The sequence below is a fragment of the Ursus maritimus genome, assembly GCF_017311325.1.
Source record: "Ursus maritimus isolate PB19 chromosome X unlocalized genomic scaffold, ASM1731132v1 scaffold_X1, whole genome shotgun sequence".
In the NCBI taxonomy this organism is placed as follows: Eukaryota; Metazoa; Chordata; class Mammalia; order Carnivora; family Ursidae; genus Ursus; species Ursus maritimus.
In genome coordinates, this window is record NW_024423319.1 from 37129833 (window position 1) to 37141079 (window position 11247).

Sequence of the window (11247 nt, forward strand, 5' to 3'; positions counted from 1 at the left end):
TTACACAACAGTCTTTTTTTTTTTTTTTTTGCCTTGATACATTGTAGTCACGGGATGGCCTTTTTGATGTTTATGATCTGTAAGATTGTTTATGTTCAGTAGGAGAACACCAAGATCCAGTTGTGCCTGGTGGTCAGGAACCTGGACATCAGGGCTTGCTTTCCTCTTTCTCAGTTAGAAGCATTATCTGCTCCTACCCCATTTTCTCTGTTTTCTTGTTGAGTTCTCACTGTAAAATGAGACATTTCTAAGATTATTGTTATAAAAGGAAAGGGAAACTAACATTTATTGACTACTTCTATATTAAGCACTGTTGTACATACACATCTCCTTGAAAAATAATAACCACCCTTGGGCAGAGCAGCATCTACATTTTACAGGGGAAGAAACCAGCTCAGAGAGGATAGGTAACTTGCTCAAAGTTACACAGCTAATTAACGGACTCTGATTTTGAATCCAGAGCTGTCTCCAAAGCTTTATGTGCTTTCTGCTCTACCATTGCTTTGAAGGAATTTTAGGAATACAACCTATTCTCTATGTCCGTACTGTTTATTTGAGAAAAATATTGGGGTGGCTGGTTGGCTCACTCGGTGGAGCATGTGACTCTTGATCTCAGGGTTGTGAGTTCGAGCCCCACATTGGGTATAGAGATTACTTAAAAATCTTTTAAAAAAGAAAAATATTATATTCAGAATTGAAACATGAAGAAGTAATAATTCCTTGAATTCACAGTTTTATTGACTATTTTTAGATTAGATTATATATGTCAGATGGCAGAACTTACAGGAATTGCATGATATTATAGTCCTGTTCCACCAGCCACTGCAAATACCCTGGGTGGGGGGCTCAAAGCAAGAAAGAACTAAAGTGTTGGAAGCCACATGTGTGGATCCTCCATCGTAGGAAAAACTTAGGAACTGGCCATCCAGAGAAAAGGGGTTCCTAGAGGTGAGCTTCTAGGTTCCAGTTTAGCTCCTACAGCCTCTGTCACTTGGCCCAGACATGCAGGCTCAGCCTTGACCCAGTCTCTAGGAGCCATCTGGCTGTCAGACAGGGGAAGCGTAAAGAACCCTCTACTCGCAGCTCAGTCACTCAGCTTAAAGCTCATCTTCCTACCAAGTCCCTTTCTGAACTAATAGTCTAGTCTAATAAATGGGCTCTTACCTTGTTTCTTATGAATATGCTTCTACTTTATACTCCAGTTCCAGTAACAAAATTCTCCTCATGGGAGTCCTCACAAATGGTTTTCTTTCTCCACAACAGTGGGTGAAGAAAGTTTCAACAGGCACATTCCTCTTTCCATATCGAGCTAAATTGCTTCAAGGATTTACATCTAAGTGGCTGACCGTTCCCCTTTATGGACTTCTATTAATGTTCAAACCTGGAAATTGGAATGAGATAGACTTAATTTGAACCCGTACTCTTCTACTAAATAAACTACCTTGGGCAAAACACTCAAGCTCAGCTTCCTCATCCTGAAAAAGGAAATGAGAATGTTTGTCTCGCAGGGTTGTTGAGAGAGTGAGATGCTGTATGATAAGGACAAGCAAAAGTTCCTGACACATAAATGTTCAGGAATTGGTAGCCCCCCCCCCTTTTTTTTCAATTCAGGTAAAGTTCACATGGAATTAACCATTTGAAAGTGTACAATTCAGTGACATTTAGTGCATTCACAATGTTATCCAACCATCTCCTCTTTCTAGTTCCAAAACATTTTCATGGTGGCCAAAGGAGATCCGGAGTGGTAACTCATTTATAGCTCAAAAATGCTTTGAACCCTGTGGGTGGTAAGGCAAACGCATCACAATGAGAACATTAAGATCACAATCTAAGGCGAAGTACAACACTCCACTCATTGTTCTCTGATCTCCGGTGTGATGCTATGCGGGAAAGCTCAGCAAAAGGGAGGTATAATTCCTAGTCTACTTGCTTTATTGTCACTTGCAGAAATTTTTATCTCACATAAGGTCAACCTGCAGGGTTTTTATAGCTTGGTTGCCCTTTCCACCCACCATCATACCATGAAGTTTAGCGAGAGCACATTACTCAGCTAGGTTCTATGCCAACTTCTTATAACACAATTTATCATTGACCCAGACTAGGTGTTTGCTAATTCACTCAGAATTAATTGTGCACTTTAATCATTTTCATTGAATTAGTTCCCATGTCTGTAGCTCTTATAAGTACTAGTTGCATACTAACTAAAAATTTCCCATCAGTTGTATATGAGGTACGACTATAAATTTTCTTTTTTAATTTTTCTTCTCTAACTCATAAACTGGCTCAGAAGCAATTTCAAAAAGGAGTTAAACGTTTGCAAGTGATGTGACATCCATGGAATAAATGTTCTTTTTTTTTTTTCCTTAGGAGAAGACATAGATGTACACATTCTTATTTGTTAAAATGGTCTTGTTAGGGGCCCCTGGGTGGCTCAGTTGGTTAAGCGCCTGCCTTCGGTTCAGGTCCTGAGCTGGGGTTTTGGGACGGAGCCCTCCCCGTGGGCTTTCTGCTCAGTGGGGAGTCTGCTTCTTCCTTGCCCTCTGCCTGCTGCTCTGCCTGCTTTTGTACTCTCTGTCTCTCTCTCTCTCTCTCTCTCTCTCTCTTTCTCTGTCAAATAAATAAAACCTTAAAAAAATAAAATGGTCTTGTTATACTGCCATCACAATTAACATTCTCCATTTCCACATTGCTCTTAGACTCTGCCTTTTCTATGAGAATTTTTAGCACTTTTTCAATTTTTAGAGTATGATAGGATATAGACTTTTTTACATTCGGATTTTTAAAAAAACAATTTTTAGTGAGACAGTCACGTGTGGCAACCGGGAAAATACTCTTTACAAATGGATCGTTAGAAGAGCAGCTTAGTACTATTCATAACCCCTGTCAGTTACTTGAATGAGGGAACACAAGACAGGAAGTCTGTTGGAAGCTTGGCTTCTAGTCCTCAGCCTTAAACGAAATAGCTCTGTAGTTTGGGGCAAGTCACAACCTGACACAGGGACCACAGTTTTCTTGATCTGTCACATCATCATATCTCTCCTACTTACGTCATCAGGATCCTGTAAAGATAAACTCACCATGTCCCAAGATTGACTGATTACAGCCACCATCTCTTCACCCAAATCTCCTTCCCGAATCTTGTGCCTTATGCTCCGAAGTATTTCACAAGTCTTTCTTCTTTATTCAATTCTCATTAGTGCAGGTCAGCTCCAATTCATCTTCAGTTTTCTGAACAGTTGCAATAAACTAGCCAGCCTCCCCTCCTTCTTGCCCTCCTCCAAACCATTCTGTCCTTTACTAGAGTTACATACTGAAAACACAATTGGTGCCATTCCCTGGCTTAACACTTGAAATGGCTCCCCACTGCGAAGTGATAAAGTTTACTTATTAAGTCTGGTACCAGAGGTTCATTAGATACAGCTTCATTATACCTTACCAACAATAAGCCCCCATATGAGATGATTCATATCATTGAAATCTTCAATAACCATACGGTGCCTGGTGCTTAGGGTCCACCATGCCAGATTGCCCAATCCATCTGATTTTAGCTCAGCATGGTAGAAGCTCGATGTTTCACTGCCAACTTCCTGCGCCAAGCATGAGTCATAGCATTTCTCTGCTATTGCTTTCTTGGAAGCTGCGGAAGGCTTCTAAACCATACAGTTGCAACCTAAAAGTATGTGGAGTTAATGTCCCAGGGATGGAGGACAACTCTCAAGCAGAGGGCAAAAGTCAATGGATAAATGCCTCAGTTTCTCTGTTCTGTGGTGGGCCCATCTGAGGCCTGTTCTACACAGCTGCTCAGAGAGTTGCTAACAGGATTGAGCTCTAGTTGCCCATAGCAGTTGCACCCTGTTTCTTTGGAAGTGATTCTTGGGACCACTTCCCAAATAAACTACCCACGCTTAGCCCTTGCTTCAAAGTCTGCTTTATGGGTAATCCAAATTAAGAGACCTTATTTTTGTTTGATCAGTAATATACACATGCTAAAGTCTCCTAGCATGAGAGTGATTTCTCCTTACTACTCTATTGCATTTCACTTCTATATTTCAAAGCTCTCTTATTAGAAGCTTAAAGGCTCATGACTATTTTATCTTCTTGGTAGATAAAACCACCGTGATGTATCCCTCTTTGTCCCATTAAATTTATTCACCTTGAATTCTATTTTATATCACATTAATATTGATACATCTGCTTTATATTTGTAGCATTTGCCTTGCAAAACTTTTTTGATTTTTAATTTTTATTTTATTTCAGTGGAACAACAAGTAAGTGTATAGATGGATTAAAATCTATGATGGTGAAAATAAAAACTATGCCAACACATTCTATTAGTAAGGCTGTGGGGAAACAGTCACTATCATACACTGTTGGTGGGACTGCAAAGTAGTACAATCTTTTTGGAGAAATGTTTGGAAATATCTAACAAAACTACATATGTATTTGTCTTCCAACAAAACAATCCTGTCCCCAGGAGTTTATCCCAAGAATAGACCTATAACAATATAAAATATATGTACACAAGGTTATTCATTATAGCATTGTGATTTCAAACCACTGGAAACAACCTGAATCTTCAGGCAAGAGAGTGCTTGAATAAAGTAAGGTACGTCACACAATGGAATAGTACGCAGATGCAAAAAAGACTGAGGAAAACCTTTACAAACCAACAGGGAGTGACTTCCAGAATATAATATTAAGTGAAAAAAGCAAAGTGCAAAATAATATGCTATGTTTCCCACAAGAAAAAAGGAGGAAATAGGAAAATATACATATATCAGCTTATTTGTGCAGAAAGAAACATGAAATGAACCTAGAAACTAATGATTGGTTACCTACAGTGCTTGGGCAATAACAAGGTAGAAAGTAGGGGTATGGAAAAAGAGAAGAAGAAATATGAAAGAGTGATACGTCTCTGAGTGTACATTTTTGTCTAGTTCTGACTTTTGGAACCATGTTAATGTTTCACATATTTAAAAATAAATAAAATCAACAAGGATGGGCAAGGCAAGAAAAATGGAATACAAATAGAAACAAGTGAACCCAACTTTGTTTCAAATGAATAACATGACCACATCAAAGTGTTTGTGCGTTTATATGGGAGGGGCGCATCTAAGACTTAACATAAGTAACTGAAATGATGGTATTTTGATGATATACTTCATGAAGACCACAGAAAAGAAAATTGGACTCCCAATGATGCATGATTTCAAGCCAGCAACCTCTAAGTTTCATTTCCTACCTGCGTTTGTCACCTCCTGCAGCACTCGTATAAGGCTTGCCTCTTAACCCCCACACCTCCCATAAGGTCATGCATCCTCTGGCTGCCTCTTTAAAATCTTGCATTGCACAGGAGGCTCTTTTAAATCTTGTGCCACTGGGACTTTCATTTTATAAAATGCTTGTGCGGTGCTCTTTGTTCTTTCTCAGTCCTGCACTTTCTCCCACAGAGCCATTCATCCTACTTTTTGCCTTGGGGCTTCCTTACCTTTTTGAATGAGACAGTTTCATTTTTATTCATACCCAAAGCCTACCAACATAAGTTTCACCATTTGAACCTAACTTTGGGAGGGAGCTTTCCCATGACACGGTGAGGTTACTATAACATGACTTAAGGATAAGAGTAGAATTGGAAACAAATATGTACTCTTATTGGTAGGTTTGATTCTTACAGGGGAATGGGTTGGCAATTCTGTAACTACTTTATATGCATTTTGGGACTGAGCAAGTAAGTGACTATATTGTCAATAATGAGAACCAATATGTGGAAACAATACAAGTGTCCATAAACTAATGGAAGGGACAAGGGCGGTATAGCTATTAAAATGGAATATTGTTTAGCTGTGAAAAAGAACAAAGTCCTGATGTAGTCTATGATGCTGATGAACCTTGAAAACACTATCCTAAGTGAAAGAAGCCAGACACAAAGACCATATATGTGATCTCATTAATATGAAGTGTCCTGAATAGGCAAATCCATAGAGTCAAAAAGTAGATTAGTAGTTGCTTAGAGTTGGGAGGCAGGTTTTGAGAGAAACGGGGAGTGTCTACTAATGAGTATGGTGTTTTTATTAGAGTACACAAAACCATTCTGGAATTAGATGGTTGCACAATCTTGTGAATATACTGAAAAACCATTGAATTATATGCTTTAAAGGGTGAACTTTATGGTATATGAATTATATTTCAAGAAAGTTGTTTAAAAAATTATGCCACTGGGGCATCTGGGTGGCTCAGTCGGTTAAGCATCTGAATCTTCGTTTTGGCTCAGGTCATGATCTCAGGGTTGTGAGATCATGGGGATCGTGGGATCGAGCCCTGAGTTGGGCTCTGCACTGGGCATGGAGCCATGCTTAAGACTCTCTCTCTCTATCCCCCCCTCTGCCCTTTCCCCCTCTAAAGAAATATGCCACTTATTTAAGCTTATACTTCCATTATAGTAAGTTATTTTTCATTTTTGGTTTTAAAAAGATCATATGCACAAATAAACTAACAAAATAATGTAAAATGTATCTTTTCTCTTTAAAGAATGAAATCCTGTAGTTGGTTCATAGCTTTGCAACAACTGTTCCCATATGAAAATGATTCCATTTTTGGTTGAAATGATTATCAGTGATAGTTGTTAATCAAGTAAGCCAGAAAAATGGCCAACTTTACCATCCCTCCCTTCTTTTTCCAGGGGACTTTTCTATCACACTGCACTGTGATAGTTGATAATCTCTCTCCTACTAGGCTGTGAGCTTCCTTTAGGAGACACATGAAATCTTATTATTTTTGTTTCCTTAGGGCCTAGCTTAGTGCCTGAAGCATCACAGTAACTCATTAAACATCTGTTGAATGATCGAATGAATAAGTGATGAATTATAAGCTCTATCTCAGTCAGTGAAAAATTTGCAAATTTATCAGTTCTCTTTTCTTCTTCAGGAACAGCAATCCCTGATGCTTCTTGATTCAAAAGCGCTCTGCCAGTCATCCAAAAGTCAGAGCCACATAAAGGTAGGCAATTTTTGCAGAAAATAGTCAATTGAAATATACATGAGGCTCCCTAAAATGCCTTGAAATTACAAATAGGAAATATTAGTCCTCTAAACATCAGAAAGTTGAAGTTTCCTTTCTTTCCTCATTTTTCAAAATACACACCTCATCTAGTGTGAAGTGTTAAGCTGTTAAAGTTACTGAATGAACAATGTGGAAGCTGAGGTGGGGGTAGTGATCATAGCATGGGTATGATAAGAAAAGCTGAATCCCATTGGGATTCTAATTTTAACCCATGGTGGTTTCATTTTGGGCTAGGCTACTTGGTTTTTTAAGATACAATCAGAGACAGACAGAAGGGGGAATGAACCACGAGAGACTATGGACTCTGGGAAACAGACTGAGGGCTTCAGGCGGGGGTGGGGGGCGGGGAATGGGATAGGCTGGTGATGGGTATTAAGGAGGGCACGTATTGCATGGTGCACTGGGTGTTATACACAACTAATGAATCATCGAGCCTTACATCAGAAACCAGGGATGTACTGTATGGTGACTAACATAATGTAAAAAAAAAAAAAAAAGATACAATCAGAGAGAAGCCAGGATCCATGCCCTAAATGGGTTTACAGCCCAGTCAACTGGGGAGAATTCCTTCTTTCAGTATTTATCAAAACCCACTATGTGCTAGGCTCTGGTCTAGGACCTGGGGATATAGCGGCGAACAGGAACAGCCCCAAAGTCTCTGCCTCACAAAGTTTTCATACCTGACTGCATCTCATCGCTTGCTTCCTCCACCTAACCCACATTAAGCGTTATTTTTCTACATCTCTAGCCAGCCTGCTTCTAAGTAGGGTCCTGGCTATTAATCCCTTTGATGATCGGGAACTGGTCATAGTCCTTGCAAAAAGACAGAGTTACCCTTGTGAAAACAAGACCCCTTTTTCTCTCGATGGTACAAACATAGAATTGGATAATTTGTCAACTAAATAGTGAGGAATAGCATTTGCTTAAGCAACCTTGTCTTTCTTCATTATCCTCTCCCTTCTAAGAAATATGGCTCATCTGTCATCTACACAGAAGTTGAACTATCTACCATCGCTCTACTCTGATGAACTGACAAGTCTAACTGTGGATTTTTAGAAGGGTTCGTGCCATAGAGCTTCCAGCACATGCTCTTCTGATTGCTCTTGTGGCTGCTCTGCTGACACCAGGGAAGTGGGTATAAATGAAGATGATGAAGGAACACCAGCTCCGTGATCTCTTCCAGTCTAAAGCGCTAAATTAGAGGTACAATAGTGGAATATGTGGGAAATGTGGTGCAGGTGCTGCAAGCTGGTTAGCATGCCAGGTAAAACACACACACACACAACTATATTTTATGGTCAGAGTGGGACTGTGATGCTGCTGTTATTTATTACGCAGAACTGAGGATTTTTCTTATTTCCAATATTTTGTGATGAAAATGTTCAAAGATACAGAAAAGGTAGAAGAATTTGATAGTGAACCCCCATTTTCCCACCACCCACATTCTATGATTAGCATTTTCTTTTACTTGCTTTATCACCTATTCGTCCACCTATCCATCCCTCCCTCTATCCATCCATCAATCTAGAACTGAGGATTTTAAGTACTTTTCACAGGCTTGTTCAAGGGATCAGATGCACAAATAGACCTCCTGATTGCTAGACCCTTGCCCTATCCTCTGCCTTGAATTTAATCTCTTTCGTTTGTCAAATTGAATTTAGTTTTCAAATACTAATAGCTCTGTAAAGACTAATCTTTTTTATTAAGCTCTTGTATAATTAAAGGGGATTAACCTGGGTGGAAGCTTCTGATGATTTATTTATTTAAGCATTCTCATAATTGCTCAGTATGTGTTCAGAAACTCAGATAAAACATGAATTTCATTCATCTTAATAAGATATGCTTACAATAATTCTATTAAATGTCATTTCTAATCCCCGGACTCTCTTGATTTAATCCAGGAAGGTTCTATTGCTGCCAGCATCTCTTTGTGGACTGTACATGTTAAATTAATTATAAGATTTAAAACATGATTATCTCTACTCGTATTTGACTGGATCTTTGTCCTTTTCACCCTTTCAATTTTCTTTTGTACAGTCAGTTCTTATTCACCTCAGTGATATCACTGAGTGTGAAAGGTATAAGAGAAAGGATTAGACATGGAAAACTTGCAAAGATTATCAACTACACATCCTAAAACATACTTTAATACATTTTTAATACATTGAACTTAAAATTTAAGTGGAAAAGTAGTCATGGAAATCATATGGGCTTAGAGCATCTCTTGCTCCCTTAAATAATTACTATGGTTTTTGAAAAAAAAGCAAATAGATGAGCAAATGGATTGAGCCAAAGACTTTTTCCAGGACAATTTAGACCTTTAATTGTGGGGTATTTTGTTTTGTTCCCTGTTGTAATAAAACTATAATACCTCCATAGCAAAGCTAACTGTTTGATTGCATGAGAAAAATAATAAAAAGCCATTTTGGTCAAAGTGTCTTAGACTTCCCAAAGTGCTCCTTGAGAGCAGGAACCCCATCTCATTCACTATTGTACACCCAGCACCTATCACACGGAGGTAACATAGTAGGTACTCAGTAAATATTGTTTGAGTATTTTTATTTTTAATTATTTTTAAAGATTTTTTATTTATTTGACAGACTGAGACAGCCAGCGAGAGAGGGAACACAAGCAGGGGGAGTGGGAGAGGAAGAAGCAGGCTCCCAGCAGAGGAGTCTGATGTGGGGCTCGATACCAGGACTCCCGGATCACGCCCTGAGCCGAACGCAGACGCTTAACGACCGAGCCACCCAGGCGCCCCTGAGTATTTTTAAATAAACAAAAATGTGACCCCCTCATATTTAAGTTTTTGCATCTGGACCATTTTGGTCACAGTGACTCTATAGCTCTCGAAAAAGGGTCTGGAAACTATCGACTGTGGGTTAAAAATCTGGCCCACTCCCTGTTTCTGTAAATAAAGTTCTATTGGAACATAGGCAGGCTCATTTGTCCACAGATTGTCTCTGGCTGGTTTCATGTTACAGCAGCAGAGTTGAGGAGTTGTGAACGACACTGTGGCCCACAAAGCCTAAAATATTTACTATCTGCCCTTTACAAGGAGAGTTTTTCAAGTTTGCTCTAGTGGCTATGTTTAGGCAAAGGTACAGGGGACATTTGGGGAATACAAATCGAAACCACAGTGAGATACCACTTCACAAATTCTAGGAGGGTTACAATTTTAAAAAAATGAAAATAACGAATGTTGGCCAGAATGTGGAGAAATTAGAACCTTAGTATGTTGCTGGTGAGAATGTAAAATCGTACAAGTGCTGTAGAAAACAGTTTGGTGGTTCCCTCAAAAAACTAAACGTAGAATTACCAATATACACCAGTAATTCAGTTTTGAGGTATATACCCAAAGGGACTGAAGGCAGGGACCTCAGATATCTGTGTGCAATATTATTTATGAGAGCCAAAAGGTGGAAACAACTCGTGATATTGTGATTTATAAGAAGAAACCTCTAGTTGAGCTTCCTCCGGGTTTCAAGAGGCACAGGGCTCCTAAAACCCTTAGAATTTCCTAAGCAATGAGAATAACAAAGGTATCTTTTGTTATGTTAATGATGTGGCTTTTGGACGGCCACCTAAGTTTAGGGGCTGGTGGCCAGGACTACCAACCCCTGCGATTTCAGGCTTGGAACTTTCAGTCCCATCCCCACCTCTGGGAGGGAGAGGGGCTGGAGGTTGACTCAATTGCTATTGGCCAACGATTTAACCAATCATGCCTCGGTACTGACGGGATTCGGAGAGCTTCCAGGTTGGTGAATAGGTGGAGGTTCTGGTAGAAGGGCACGCCAAGAACTTCCATGCCCCTTTCCATAGACCTTGCCCTACACATCCCTCCCATCTGGCTGTTCATCTTTATCATAACCTTTAAGAAACTGGCAAACATCAGTAAGTGTTTCTCTGGGTTCTGAGAGCTGCTGTAGCAAATGAATCGAACCCGAGGCAAGAGCCCTGAGAACCTTTTCTCTGGAGCCAAATCGGACAGAAGTTCGGGGAACCTGGAGACCTCCTACTTGTGATCAGCATCTGCAGTAGGGCAGGAGCAGTCTTGTGAGACCAAGCCCTTGACCTGTGGGATCCCACCCGATCTCCAGGTAGATAGTGTAGGAATGGAGTTGAATTGTAGGACACCCAGCTGGTATAGGAAACCCAGCTGGGGCGGGTGGAAAACCCCACACACAT

The 11247-nt window shown here is 39.8% G+C and overlaps 1 pseudogene; it reads right to left on the minus strand.

Annotated features, from left to right (window-relative positions):
- LOC103679760 overlaps nucleotides 1-10918 on the minus strand; it is a 28263-nt pseudogene extending 17345 nt beyond the window's left edge.
- Nucleotides 10919-11247: the final 329 nt, after the last annotated feature.